The sequence below is a fragment of the Lathyrus oleraceus genome, chromosome 2 (genome assembly GCF_024323335.1).
Source record: "Lathyrus oleraceus cultivar Zhongwan6 chromosome 2, CAAS_Psat_ZW6_1.0, whole genome shotgun sequence".
Classification (NCBI taxonomy): domain Eukaryota; kingdom Viridiplantae; phylum Streptophyta; class Magnoliopsida; order Fabales; family Fabaceae; genus Lathyrus; species Lathyrus oleraceus.
In genome coordinates, this window is record NC_066580.1 from 313504598 (window position 1) to 313520054 (window position 15457).

General features: G+C 36.2%; 2 pseudogenes; both read right to left on the bottom strand.

Moving 5' to 3' along the window:
* Positions 1–2070: 2070 nt before the first annotated feature.
* Positions 2071–6793, bottom strand: LOC127123020 (uncharacterized; annotated as a pseudogene).
* Positions 6794–8063: 1270 nt separating this feature from the next.
* On the bottom strand, positions 8064–13117 carry LOC127123021 (uncharacterized; annotated as a pseudogene).
* Between the last annotated feature and the right edge of the window lie 2340 nt (positions 13118–15457).

Consider the following 15457-nt stretch of genomic DNA (forward strand, 5'->3'; position numbering starts at 1 on the left):
AAATATTGATAAAATCCAAGAAAGAACGACAATGATATTGGTTGTCGCAACCAAATCAGGGTTCGGGAGTCGATTACGCAAGGGAAAGGTATTAGCACCCCTCACGTCCGTTGTACTCAACGGGAACCATTAGGTTAGTTGTGTGCATTAGTGTTAGTTGAAATGTTAGGCTTTTCAAGTTATTAAGTGGGAAAGAAAGAAATAGAAGAGAGGAGAATGTTTTTGGATTTTTGACGAAGGACTAAACCTAAGTTTTTTATTAGTGGGCCTGACAAGATTTACAAATCCTGCTCCTACGTATCTCAACAGAGAAATCAAGGCTTACGTAGTTCTGGGTAGAAAATGTTTGTTTGTTGGTCGATTTTAGCGAAAGCTACTTTATGTCAAATCGACGAAAACATTGTTGGACTACCCAAAACAGATGGAGAAACATTGCTTTGCATTATTTTGAAATAAAGTACCTTTCGTGTGACAAAAGGTTTAAGAGTCAATCGCACGGCGGCGATAAAAGAAATTGATTGGTTTGATGTGTTTTGAATAATGGCGAGAACTTGGATGGACGAGATATCCATATCGAATCCTAGTCTCAGGAGTGCGTGGTATCCACCACGTTCCATTTCCATCTTGTTTGCAAAAATGTTTAATAAGAATTAAGTGTTTTGAGGTTTGATTGAGAAAGGGTTTGAAGAAACCGCATTGATAATTTTAAATGATGGCGAGAGCTAAGATAGGCGAGGCATCCACCTCGAATCTTAATCTCAGGAGTGCATGGTATCCACCATGTTCCATTTCCATCTTTATTGAAAAAGTGTTAAATAGGAATTAAGTATTTTTGAGTTTTATTGTGAAAATGACTTGACATTGGATCAAGCATTGATGGACGTTTACGAGAAATATTTGAATGAAGGTTTGAGAGAAACAGAATGGGTAGATTTGGATGATGACGAGAGCTAGGATAAGCGAGACATCCATCTCGAACCCTAGTCTCAGGAGTGCGTGGTATCCACCACGTTCCATTTCCATCTTTATTGAAAAGGTCTTAAATATGAATTAATATTTTTTGAGTTTTTATTATGAAAAATGACTTGACGTTGGATCAAGCATTTAATGAAGGTTTGAAAGAAATGGAATAGAATGGGAGAAAGAAATGGATTTAATTTGTTTATTGAGAAAATACTCGACATTGGATCGAGTCTTATTTTTGATCTTTTGGAAATGGTTGATTTTATTCTTGTGTTAGTAGCTAACTAAATAGTCAAACAGATAAAGAAATAAAAAGCAGTAAAATTATTACACATCGGGGGAGTGGGGTACATTTTGTCAAATGAGGATTCAAAGTACTGGAATAATTAAATTGGGCCCAAACAACAAATAATGCAATGTATGAGTGTAAGTGCATGAGACCTGTCTCATTGTAAGAAGGCCAAAGAGTAAGCCATGTGAAGAAAATATCAAACATAAATTATATTTACAACACATTCGAAAATTAAATTGAAAGAAATAAAATCGGGACGTGCACGGATTAAAATCGGAATGCGAGGATGCAAATCAAAGTCACATAACGCAAAGACGTGCAAGGGAAATGAAAATTGAGAAATAAACAAAATCCTACGTAATGTGCTCAAAGCCGATTTGCACATGTTGACAACAATCGAAATGTCATATGCGATTAATCAAAACGCGGAGAAATACCATCAATCTATCGATAAATAATCACGGAATAACAACACAGAAATTGTTGAATCCATAAGTTAAAATCAACACCTAACAAATGATCCTATAATTTATAAGTGTTTATTAATATACATAGTGAATAAAAATTGAATAAAGTAGAAAAATAAATAAAACTAAAGTGCAGCATTGGGTATTGAACCCAAGACTAAGAGCTTGCCAAAACTTCCCTTTACCAACTCTACCAGATAGACATGCTTGTCATATTGTTTCATACGCTAATACATAACATAGAAAACGCACCAAGCCTTTTAAATAAAACACAAAGTTGAAAACAAAGCAGAACTTAAAGAAATTCATCTTAAAGTACATAGATCCCTTTTCTTTCCATTTTGAACATAAAAAATTTACAGCAAGATAACCAAACAAATGAAAGCTTTAATGAAGCTAAAACGGAGAAACGGAAATAAAAACTCGAAAAGGAAACTAACCGGTTACGGCGAGATTTACCGACAGATGTAGGTAAGGTTCCGTCTGAACCGGTCTTTGATCTTCTTGTCCGTTCTTCACCACCAAGAAAAACTATGGTTTTCTTTCATCTTGCCGTCGACTCCTTTTTTCTCTTAGTGAACAGTAGCGGCTCCTCTCCAAAATTAGGGTTTTTGTGAATAGTGGACTGATTTTTGTGTGTTTGTGTCGCAGTAGCTTCGATGTGGATTTGGTTTGATCTTTGCAGGGCTACGGTTGTTTTGCTGCAATGACAGTCGCGTGATAGCACTTGCCGTATGTGTTTCAAGACCACCATTCTGAGATCCAAACTACCTTCGAACATCACTATATCTGGTAGCAATGGTAAACGGAATAGTAGTAGGAGCTGCAAGGCAACAACACCACCCACCGACATTGATGGAAACGCCGACAGCAGTAGCAACTCTGGCCTTCGTAAATGCGGCCATGCTTTAAAATTTCATTTGCTCGCGCATTTTCTACAACAGCCTGAGAGATAAAAAAAGTCATTCACCCCATCAGCATGGAAATCAATGGGGGATGTAAATTGGCGTCTGTTGTTCCAATCTTGGAGCTGGGACAGGAGCTCAGAAATGACTATGCTAACCCTCTGTTGAACGGCTTCAATAGACAGCTTTTTACTGCTTGTCATAACTGGAATAGATCTAGCCAAAGGGAACTGCGAACACTGATCCATTTGTGCAACAGTGACACCAAGACAGTCTCTTGCCTAATGACCAACTTGATTGCATTTAAAGCAATTTGAAGATAGGCTCACACGTGGCCGTCATATGTGAGATAAACCTTGAGAAGACACTTGATTATCATCTTTGCAGTATAATTTGAATTGCATTTTGTTGAGGCTGAGTCAAGCTCTTGCAAATATGATCTAAGAGTTGTCTGTCAGACTGTGAGAAGTTAGCAAAGAAATCCACAAGGTAATTTACCAGATTTATCTGATTAAGAGGATCCGCGACATTTAAAAGGTCATCTTCATATTGATCATCTTGATCCTCATTAAATACTTTGGCCATTGCTTCAAGATGTTCATATGACGGTTTTCCCAGAGCCGACACTGAATGAAGAAATTCTTTATCACTTTCAATGCCATCTGTTTGAACTTCTTCCCAATCACTACCCTCATCTTCGCCAGCCAAAACTTGTTCTTGTATTTCAGTTAACGCATCTGCCAGTAGAGCCACAATCTTTGTAGGAAGTGGCAACATTACCCACTGATCTGGAGCTGATTTAGCTTTCGATCTTGTGGTTATTCCTGTGCCAGACTTAATCAGATGACCTTGAACTTGAATTTTTTCCAGTTCATTGTGTCTGCTGTTTAGCAACAAGGCCAGGGAACTTGTAGTAACTTTTATTTGATAGGCCCCCTGTATCTCACCTTGTAAAATCCATCATTTCAGACCCGACTCCACCTCTCCTTGGAAATCCAAGTCGGCCTTTTGTCAATTTACTTAATTCTCTGTTGGTCAAAGATCCAGCCGAAAGAATACAGTGGCCTGAGCTTTGTGGTCATGCCTTTTGGAAAACCAAATTCTCTCTAGTGTCTCTTCCTTTTCAACCTGCATTTGATGATATGATAGAGCTTCATTCTAAACCATGCTTATCAGAACATAATGGAGATAAGTCTTCTCATAACAGAACCCCCTTCCAAAAATAGTCCTGCAACAAACGCAACCGAGACACCAGTTCGCGGCTATAACCGACAACAATCAAACAGTTCAATGCCAATTTCAGCGTGTGAATTTCATAATCAGCAATCATAACTCGCATATAAAATGTTAACCTGTTGTACATGGCTCCTGTTAGACCGGGTTGTGCCGCCATCACATATAGACCATATGAGGAAGAAGTTCCAACAACCATTACTTAGGTCTTCCAGATTAGTAAGCACTCAGGAAATGAAGGTGATCCATCAAAATCAAAGGATTCTCATGCTATATCGAAATTAGGATTAACATTTTTGTTTGAGCGCCGAACTTCGCACGCGACAAACACAGCATACCACACGGCATCTGCTACCATCCAGGACAAGTGCGCAACCAAAACGAAGCAGAAGCTACAACCACAACAAACAGCGTTCAAGCATCATCACTAATGTATCGAAACAGCAACCACCTTCATAGACTTGGCAATGCATCCTGCAGTCGTCGAAGCCAACACAACAACCGAGAGGTAGCAGCAATTCTAATCAGTACCATGGCAACCGAACCACCGGGGAGTATGTGCTTCTATGGATGTACAGCATAGTAGTTACTCATGGTCATAATGCTGATGAAGAATCCACTACACATGAGCTTGATTCGGTGTACAAGACTACGAGTTCCAGAGCGACAACTTATTTTGGTGCAATTACCAAGCCAACTAATTCAACTGTTAGCAATTCGAAGTTAGGAATCCATAATAGAAACGGAGCTGACAGTTGCGCCAACCAATCATCCAGTCACCACAGTCATAACAGGTAAATCAAACTCGCCGCATGAGTGTTAACTTGGAAAGTGCCAAAACATTTCCAATGAAACAGCATTGATCGATACCGGTAACATCATCATGGATAGGTGAAAGCCAAGACAAATAGCCAATCGGTAACACGACCTTCCCAAATATCGCATCACATTTCATTTAACTGGCTAACATCTCTCAAAGAGAAAACCAACAGAAATCATTTAAACCAAGGCCTTGCATCGTCATCATCGCGGCTGCCCTTTCTAGATAGGCTCAACAAAAGGATATAACAGTGGAGGCTTCCACAATGCCACGTAACACTCAACTCCGTGCAGTTTCAATTCTCTTTGCATAATTTGTATCACTGATTGTTCATCCCGAAACTTCAAATAGGTGAGTGCCTCTTTTCATTAAACTTCATAATATCCATAACACCATTTTGAACTGGATGCGCAAACTTCAATGCTTTCTGGCTAGTTTTATTCTTCAAGGATAATTGATCATTGAGTGAGCTATTATCGACATTGAAAGAAGACCCGCTCTTAGAAAATGCGTCCTTCTTCCCTTTAATCATCTTAGTCTTTCCACCTTTAATAACAGTTATTTTAACTTCTGAACTCTCATTCACATCTCCAGAAACATGTTTCCATAAGTTAGCCAGAGGCTTCTTCCCTAGCCCTAAATTATCTTCTACAACAGGCTGAAAGGAGAAAAACTCTTTCCGTGGTAGCTTCTTACATTGATATGTATGCTTTCCATCCAACAGACGAACTCCAGAACTTTTTGAGCCTTCCTTCCTTTTTTCCCAGTCCAGAAGTAGCATTATTCAAATGTTCCTTATTTGCACCAAATGACTTCCTCTCATGAACACGAGACTGAAAATTCTTCTTTAGGTACATGATGACATAAGAACCTGTTTAAATGTAGAATCAAGAATTGACAACTTCCACTTCTCTAAGACTTCATCGTGCAGCTTCTGTCTGCATAGTGCAACTGCAACATACTCTGTAATCTTGGGATTACAATCAACTATTCTTGAAGGTCAAAATTTTGAGTTGTAGGGAGGGAATATTATTTGAGAGTTCTTTTCAAATCCAGGTGGCATGTCACCAAACTCCTTTTCATCAACCACATCATTTAAATGTCCACACAATTCTTGAAATGCTTTTGAGAAAACATTAGACATTCGGTTTCCAGGTGAAGACGTGCAAATTGAGTCTATATTTTTCACAGGATCGACAGACTTGTCATTTAGAATTTCTTTAACTGATGTTTCACTTGTAAGCATCTCTGAGATATGGCAGTTACTATCATCAACCTATAGCAACTCACTGAATTTATCTTTTTCTAGGAAAGGAATTACTAGGTTTACTTCCTTTTCAACAACACTTAGAACGTAATCAGCAAGAGACACCTTTGCAGAGAAGTGAAGATCGTTCTCCACGCGTTCAAGAATGCATGTCAAAACTTTAGAATTATCATAACTGCATGAAACTCTTTGACCTTCGGCCATGTTCTGACTTTTGAGGTTATTAGCATATATAAACAACTCAGGATGACAGTCTCTTTCTGTCGCCATCACGCCAGACTGGATATCAGCATCAACATTGCATATAGAGGAACCTGGCCTGAGAACCAACTGTACAACCACTTGGCTCTTGTTAGAACTATTTTTCCCAGAGACGAAAATAAGCAAGACTATCTTCGGTTGCTTCATACGGTATATTAATCCGGGAAACAACTCTGGTTCATAACTAGAGAAAGCACCATGGGAACATGCAAGGCCCTCCAACCGTATCGGGAACTTAACATCACAGGAGCCAACAATGTTCTGGATCTTGAAATCCTTAAATTTGGCCGGGAAACCAAGTTTTTGGATGATACGCGCATACTTCCTTGCTACCAGGTTAGACTGTTGCTCACCCTTGGCTCCAGTACAAACCATCTTGCCAGAAGCAAAGATAAGTGCAGTTGTTTTCGGTTCTCTGATTCTCATAATGACAGCAACAAAACGCTTGGGATTGTACTCTGCATTACAAGCTTGGTTGAGGGTGGTCACTGCTACTAGGAGGGCCTTCAATAGCCAGAGGACCCAACAGATCACCAAGAAGATCTGCAGACAGTTGTTGAGAATCCAAGTTATTCGAAGTCCCATTATCCTGGGATAATCTTTGATCTGTTGAAATATCACCCACATTACTGCTTGTGATGGGCATCTTTACAAGATTGAGTTGGCCGACATGCAGAGGAGCTCCGTTACCTTGACTTTGGTCCGTTACCAAAAAAGCATTTGATGTTTGAGATTGTTACTGAGCACGCAACTTAATGGCACTTGTTTCCGCGGTATCAACTTCAGTATCTCCGGCCTTTTTAATTAATGCAGACTGTCTCTTAGGGAATTTAGGCGTTTCAGCCAATATATCCATTAAGGCTGCACCTTTTCTACTCAAAGCAAAGTATTCGACTACTCGTTGTATTTCAACTTCAATTGAGCTTTCATATTTTTTTAAATATTGCCCATATCTGATTCTGCAGTTCAAGGTCTTAATCATTGTCTCATGTATGGCAGGTTTGTCAAGATACTCTCGAGCTTTTGCTGCAGCATAAGGTTGTAGGTCTTCGTTGTTGGTAACAAACTGTACCACTCGAAACCAGATGTCACCACTAACAAAATCCCCAGCCTTGTCAATTAGTTGAAGAATCACGTCAACATACCATGAAAGATCTGGTGTAAACTTCTCGGCTAGAATGGCCGCTTTAAGTGGCAATTCTTCACGCATTGCAAACTCTGCTGTGCTGAGATACTGCAATAGTTCTTCAACTATATCCTTTGCGCTTGTAACATCACACATGCCATAAAGCAAATCTAGAGCACGCCTCCGAATACTGATGTCAGGATCTTTCAATGAGGTAACTGCATGCTGTGATATTCAAAATTCTAGGCATTTCTTCTGGGAAAATAACGGGTTTCATCGTTTTCATAGCTGTTAAGAATGTGCGATTGGGCCTAACTCAACCCTACAAAACCGGTTGATAGAGTGAGGACTGCCCCCACTTATAAACACATGTTCAGGCCATAGATTGTCCGATGTGGGACTCTTAACACACCCCCTCACGCCCAGGCCTGGACATCTGGAGCGTGGAAATAAATGGTGGGTGGCCCGATAGCGGAAACCATAATAGGTGGCCCACCGGATCTTAAACGAGGCTCTGATACCATGTTAAGAATGTGCGATTGGGCCTAACTCAACCCTACAAAACCGGTTGATAGAGTGAGGACTGCCCCCACTTATAAACACATGTTCAGGCCATAGATTGTCCGATGTGGGACTCTTAACAATAGCCATTTCCTTTTCTTCATTTTTTTTACATATATAAAAAAAACTTGAAATTTGATCATAGTAAGATCAAAAGGTGCCCTTAAATTAGGTAGATGCCCATTCAAAGTAATGGCAGCGCGCACCTCTTGTTGTAGTCCAATTTCCACATCCAAAGAAAAGGCTCCCTTGCTTAGGCCCTGGCTTTCTGATCATGCCCCTACTGCTTTTCACCCCACAATAACAGCAAAGATGATACTGAATCACTGAGACTGGGGTATTCATATGAATCACATCCCTTGCTTTGTACGGGCAATGAGGGTAAGCACTTTGCTGTTATTGAGTCTGCTTCCAGAGCAGTGATCGATCAGCCGTCTGCCACAGAATGGAGTTGGTAATGGAAAACTTAAAACCTCTGTGCATAAGCAGTGCCAGCAGGCGAGCAGTACTTTTGGCATCATCCAAGCCACAATGAGGACGACCCTGCCAGGCCAACCCGACTATCTCGACGGCCTCCTTTAGATTGCACTTCACATCACCAAATACCTCGCTGAAAGGAATCCTCAAGTTGATCCAGCAGTTGAAATAAGGTGGCTTTCGTATTTTCTTGAAACGACACTCAGATTCAAGCATCACACGACAGTCCTAGCTAGACCATGTAACCACAACAAAGTTGGCATTCTTTATTCCCTTTTTCTCGAGCCATTTATCATGCCTCAGTAGAGCCTCACTCAATGTAACACCTTTGTCTACCTGAATTTGCTGGATACCAGTCAGATCCTTGCAGAAGTCACTCAGAAGCTGATTGCAGGTAGGCTTCACATAAGTTTGAAAACATGCTTCCAGCTGACCAGTGCCACTACTCACTATGACAGATGGAAACTCAATTATTTCTTGAGGATGGGGATTTTTATCCTTATCACAGGTTGCCTAAAAGTCTATGACCACAAAATACTGAAATTCTTGATATTGCTCCCGCGAGTAACCCTGAGATAACATATTAACTGGAACACACTGGAGTTGGTTCTCGACAGGATAAGGATGAAAGTGGCTCTCAAAAGCATTCATTTGACACTGCTGCAGCTTGTGAGGATTAAAATGACAGGTTGTCCAGGCACTGTAGTCATGGTGATAAGCAGGTTTACTGTGAAATTCATTGGAGTGCTCAAGAAACTCACTGCCTAAATGACGGTTGGATTCGGGAACATTCCCAACTGAATGAGGACCAGGCTCATCTGTAAATTATGTATTTTTTTTGGATAACCTACGATTTGCAATGAATGAAAATTGGTGTTTCTTGTAGCAAGACAAGGATCTCTCTTTGCATCTTAGAAACTTCATGTATTCATGTGATGAGATGTTTTTTGGTTCTAAGTTATTCATATGCCATGTACATGGATGATTATGATTGAATGAATGAACAAAGTAATCGAACTATGAATGAGTATGTGGAAATTCTTGAATATGAATGAAAAAAATTTCCAATGTAATGAAGAAATATGAATGAAAATTTTGAATATGAAATGTAGAATCTTGAATGTGAATGAAGAAATATGTATGGAATTTCTTTGAATTATGAATGAATGAGAAAATGAATATGCATGATGACCCAAAATAAAATATTTTGCACTTGACACATGATTTACTCGAAAGGGGGATGAAACTGGTAATAAGACAAATGACAGATGAATAATCACCTCGATGAAATTGGAACGAAAGATGAAACATGAGGTTCACTTGATTCTAACAAATGAAAGAGTTTTCAAATCTCGCATGGCTAAGGAGATTAATCATCTTATACCAAAAATCAAGAAACAAAGCCCAAAAGACAAACATGGACTGGTCGTGGTAGCAAGTCCAACAACTAATGTTTTTTTTTTTGGATAGTATCATGACCAGATGGAATGGTCATGAAGAAAGAATGCAAACGAGTGATTGATGGGGAAAAAATTTCAGGGCCAAAATCGGGGTATGACACCGGCTACCGGTCACACACCCCTAGCTACCCTAACTCGTTGTTGATTCATCCCAGGTGTTTGAGGATTTGAGGTCTTAGGAATATCACCAGAATCCCTAAGAAGTTCTTGCATTTATAATAAATTTTGTATATGGAGTGACACACTGATGTAACTGAGTTCGCGACCCATGCCAAAGTAGTTGGGATGTGTTCATGGGGTTATTGGTGTACGACCTGGACGATTGAAAAGGGATATTGGTCTGAACGATTCGTTGGAGAAAGGTTGAAATGATTGTTGTGGTGTTTGATAGCCAATGGTTGTTGTGATGTTTGAGCGTTTTGCCAATGGAAGGAGGTAAGGTTGGTGTTATATGTTCCTTGTATATTTTTGATATGGTAGGATGATGTGTTGGGGGCATATGTATTTTAACTTAAGATTATATAGTTTGTGGGCTGCAAGGATATGCTGAGAAGCCCAACAAGTATGCTTTAAAATTAATTAATTAATTTCCTTATGAATTTTGAATTTCTAAAAAAACTTTAAAAAAATTATTAATTATTAATTTATTTATAAAATGACTTAGATAATAAAAAATTTAATAACTCTGATGGCACATCATAAAAGAATTACACATCATGTTTTTTGAACACCAAAACTGTAATTTAGCCAAAGAACAAATATAAATTTAAATAATAAGCTCAAATAATACTTTAATGTATTTAAAAACAAAATTATATTAATCATATTTTTAATCAATATGAAATGAAGGAATCTTTTAAACCACCAAATTTATGATTATATAGTTTTAGATGATATAATACATTTTTTTAATTATTGACTAATTAAGTTAAATAATAATTACAAATATTTGTGAATTTTTTATCCAAATAGCTCACTTTTTAAAATTTATTTTCAATATAATCCAGGTTTCAAAATAATTTCCAACAAACCTACTTTAAAAAAAATTGGAACGAAGCAGTGGTGTAAGGACAATTGACAACCACACTTAATTTGTTAATGGTGATGTCAATTGAATTGACGACTACATATGGTGTTTCCAACACAATTGATGCTAGTATATACCTTTTTAAAGGTGGCACCAATGTGTATCGTAACTTATTTAAGAGTTAACTATGTTTATGGTCCTCATAAATATCTCAAATTTCATTTTTAGTTCCTCAAAATATTTCCTTTTAAGAATGGTCCTCCTAAAATTTTTCATCCACACTTTTGATTCCTAAGACTAAAACCGTAGCTAAAATTGTCGCTAATTTAGTCGCCAAGTAATAAACCATCGCTAAGTTGTAATAGCCATCACTAAGTTGCAGAAGGGACCAAAAGTGAGGATGGAAAATTTTAGGAGAACCATTCTTTGAAGGAAATATTTTTAGATACTAAAAACGAAATTCCAGATACTTAGGAAGACGACAAACATATTTAACTCTTTTTTAAACATAAGTACTGAACATTAATATTTAATTTAAAATACTTTTACAGACACTAACGATGACGACCGATTTGGTCATACCGGCAACCGGTTGCACACCCCTAGCTACCCTAACTCGTTGTTGATTCACCCTAGGTGTTTGAGGATTTAATGTTTTAGGAATATCACCAGAATCCCTAAGAAGTTCTTGCATTTCTAATAAATCTTGTATATGGAGTCACACACTGATGTAACTGAGTTCGCGATCCATGCCAAAGTAGTTAGGATGTGTTCATGGGGTTATTGGTGTACGGGCTGGAAAATTGAAGGGGGATATTGGTGTGAACGATTCGTTGGAGAAATGTTAAAATGGTTGTTGTGGTGTTTGATAGTCAATGATTGTTGTGATGTTTAAGCGTTTTGGCTATGGCAGGAGGTAAGGTTGGTGTTATATGTTCCTTGGATATTTTTGCTCTGGTGGGATGATATGTTGGGGGCATATGTATTTTAACTTAAGACTATATATTTTGTGGGCTGCAGGGATATGCTGAGAAGCCCAACAAGAATGTTCTAAAATTAATTAATTAATTTCCTTCTGAATTTTGAATTTATAAAAAAAATTTAAAAATTTATTAATTAATAATTTATTTATAAAGTGACTTAGATAATAAAAAAATTAATAACCCTGATGCCACATCATAAAAAAATTACACATCAAATTTTTTGAACAACAAAACTGTAGCCAAAGAACATATACAAATTCAAATAATAAGCTAAAATAACACTTTAATGTATTTCAAAAACAAAATTATATTAATCATATTTTTAATCAATATGAAATGAAGGAATCTTTTAAACCACCGAATTTGTGATTTTATAGTTTTAGATAATATAATACATTTTTTTATTATTAACTAATTAAGATAAATAATAATGACAAATATTTTTGAATTTTTTATCCAAATAACTCACTTTTTTAAATTTATTTTCAAAACAATCCAGGTTTCAAAATAATTTCCAACAACCCTACTTTTAAACAAAAAAAATTGGAACGAAGTAGTGGTGTCAGGACAAATGACAACCACACATATATTTTTAATGGTGTCGTCAATTGAATTGACGACTACATGTGGTATTTCCAGCCTAATTGAGGCTAGTATATACCTTTTCAAAGGTGGCACCTGTGTGTATTATAATTTATTTAAGAGTTAAATATGTTTATGATCCTTCTAAATATCTCAAATTTTGTTTTTAGTTCCTGAAAATATTTTCTTCTAAGAATAGTCCTCCTACACTTTTTCATCCACACTTTTGATTCTTAATACTAAAACCACCACTAAAATTGTCGCTAATTTCGTCGCCAAGTAATAAACCGTCGCTAAGTTGAAAAAGCCATCACTAAGTTGCCGAAGGGACCAAAAGTGAGGATTGAAAATTTTAGGAGAATCATTCTTTGAAGGAAATATTTTGAGATACTAAAAACGAAATTCGAAATATTTAGGAGGACCACAAACATATTAGACTCTTTTTTGAACATAAATACTAAACATTAATATTTAATTTAAAATACTTTTAGAGACACTAACAATGACGACCGGGTTGGTCATACCGGCCACCGGTTGCACACCCCTAGCTACCCTAACTCGTTGTTGATTCACCCCAGGTGTTTGAAGATTTGAGCTCTTAGAAATATTACCAGAATCCCTAGGAAGTTCTTGCATTCCTAATAAATCTTGTATATGGAGTGACACACTGATGTAACTGAGTTCGCGATCCATGCCAAAGTAGTTGGGATGTGTTCATGGGGTTATTGGTGTACGGCCTGGAAGATTGAAAGGGGATATTGGTGTGAACGATTCGTTGGAGAAAGGTTGAAATGGTTGTTGTGGTGTTTGATAGCCAATGATTGTTGTGATATTTAGGCGTTTTGTCTATGGCAGGAGGTAAGGTTGATGTTATATGTTCCTTGGATATTTTGGCTATGGTAGGATAATGTGTTGGGGGTATATGTATTTTAACTAAGATTATATAGTTTGTGGGCTGCAGGGATTGCTGAGAAGCCCAACAAGTATGTTTTAAAATTAATTAATTAATTTTCTTCTGAATTTTGAATTTATAAAAAAAATTAAAAAATTATTAATTAATAATTTATTTATAAAATAACTTAGATAATAAAAAATTTAATAACTCTGATGCCACATCATAAAAGAATTACACATGAAGTTTTTTGAACACCAAAACTGTAATTTAGCCAAAGAACAAATATAAATTCAAATAATAAGCTAAAATAACACTTAAATGTATTTAAAAAACAAAATTATATTAATCAGGTTTTTAATCAATATGAAATGAAGGAATCTTTTAAACCACTGAATTTGTGATTATATAGTTTTAGATAATATAATACATTTTTTTATTATTAACTAATTAAGTTAAATAATAATTACAAATATTTTTGAATTTTTTAGCCAAATAGTTCACTTTTTTAAATTTATTTTCAAAATAATCCAGGTTTCAAAATGATTTCCATAAACCCTACTTTTAAACAAAAAAAAAATTGGAGCGAAGTAGTGGTGCAAGGACAATTGACAACCATACTTAATTTTTTAATGGTGGCGTCAATTGAATTGACGACTACATATGGTGTTTCCAGCCCAATTGACACTAGTATATACCTTTTCAAAGGTGGCACCAGCGTATATTGTAATTTATTTAAGAGTTAAATATGTTTATGATCCTTCTAAATATCTCAAATTTTGTTTTTAGTTCCTCAAAATATTTCCTTCTAAGAATGGTCCTCCTAAAAATTTTTCATCCTCACTTTTGATTCCTAATACTAAAACCGTCGCTAAAAGTGTCGCTAATTTCGTCGCCAAGTAATAAACCATCGCTAAGTTGAAAGAGCCCTCACTAAGTTGCAGAAGGGACCAAACGTGAGGATGAATTTTTTTAGGAGAATCATTCTTTGAAGGAAATATTTTGAGATACCAATAACGAAATTCGAAATATTTAGGAGGACCACAAACATATTTAACTCTTTTTTAAACATAAATACTAAACATTAATATTTAATTTAAAATACTTTTAGAGACACTAACGATGACGACCAGGTTGGTCATATTGGCCACTGGTTACACACCCCTAGCTACCCTAACTCGTTGTTGATTCACCCTAAGTGTTTGAAGATTTCAGGTCTTAGGAATATTACCAAAATCCATAGGAAGTTCTTGCATTTCTAATAAATCTTGTATATGGAGTGACACACTGATGTAACTGAGTTCGCGATCTATGCCAAAGTAGTTGGGATGTGTTCATGGGGTTATAGGTGTACGGCCTGGAAGATTGAAAGGGGATATTAGTGTGAACGATTCGTTGGAGAAAGGTTGAAATGGTTGTTGTGGTGTTTGATAGCGAATGATTGTTGTGATGTTTGAGCGTTTTGCCTATGGCAGGAGGTAAGGTTGATGTTATATGTTCCTTGGATATTTTGGCTATGGTAGAATGATGTGTTGGGGGCATATGTATTTTAACTTAAGATTATATAGTTTGTGGGCTGTAGGGATATGCTGAGAAGCCCAACAAGTATGTTTTATAACTAATTAATTAATTTCCTTCTGAATTTTGAATTTATAAAAAAAAATAAAATAATAATAATTAATAATTTATTTATAAAATGACTTAGATAATAAAAAAATTAATAACTCTGATGCCACATCATAAAAAAATTACACATCAAATTTTTTGAACACCAAAATTGTAATATAGCCAAAGAACAAATATAAATTCAAATAATAAGCTCAAATAACAATTTAATGTATTTAAAAAACAAAATTATATTAATCAGGTTTTTAATCAATATGAAATGAAGGAATCTTTTAAACCACCGAATTTGTGATTATATAGTTTTAGATAATATAATACATTTTTTATTATTAACTAATTAAGTTAAATAATAATTACAAATATTTTTGAATTTTTTACCCAAATAACTCACTTTTTCAAATTTATTTTCAAAATAATCCAGGTTTCACAATAATTTCCAATAACCTACTTTTAAACAAAAAAATTTGGAACGAAGCAGTGGTGGCACGACAATTGACAACCACACTTAATTTTTT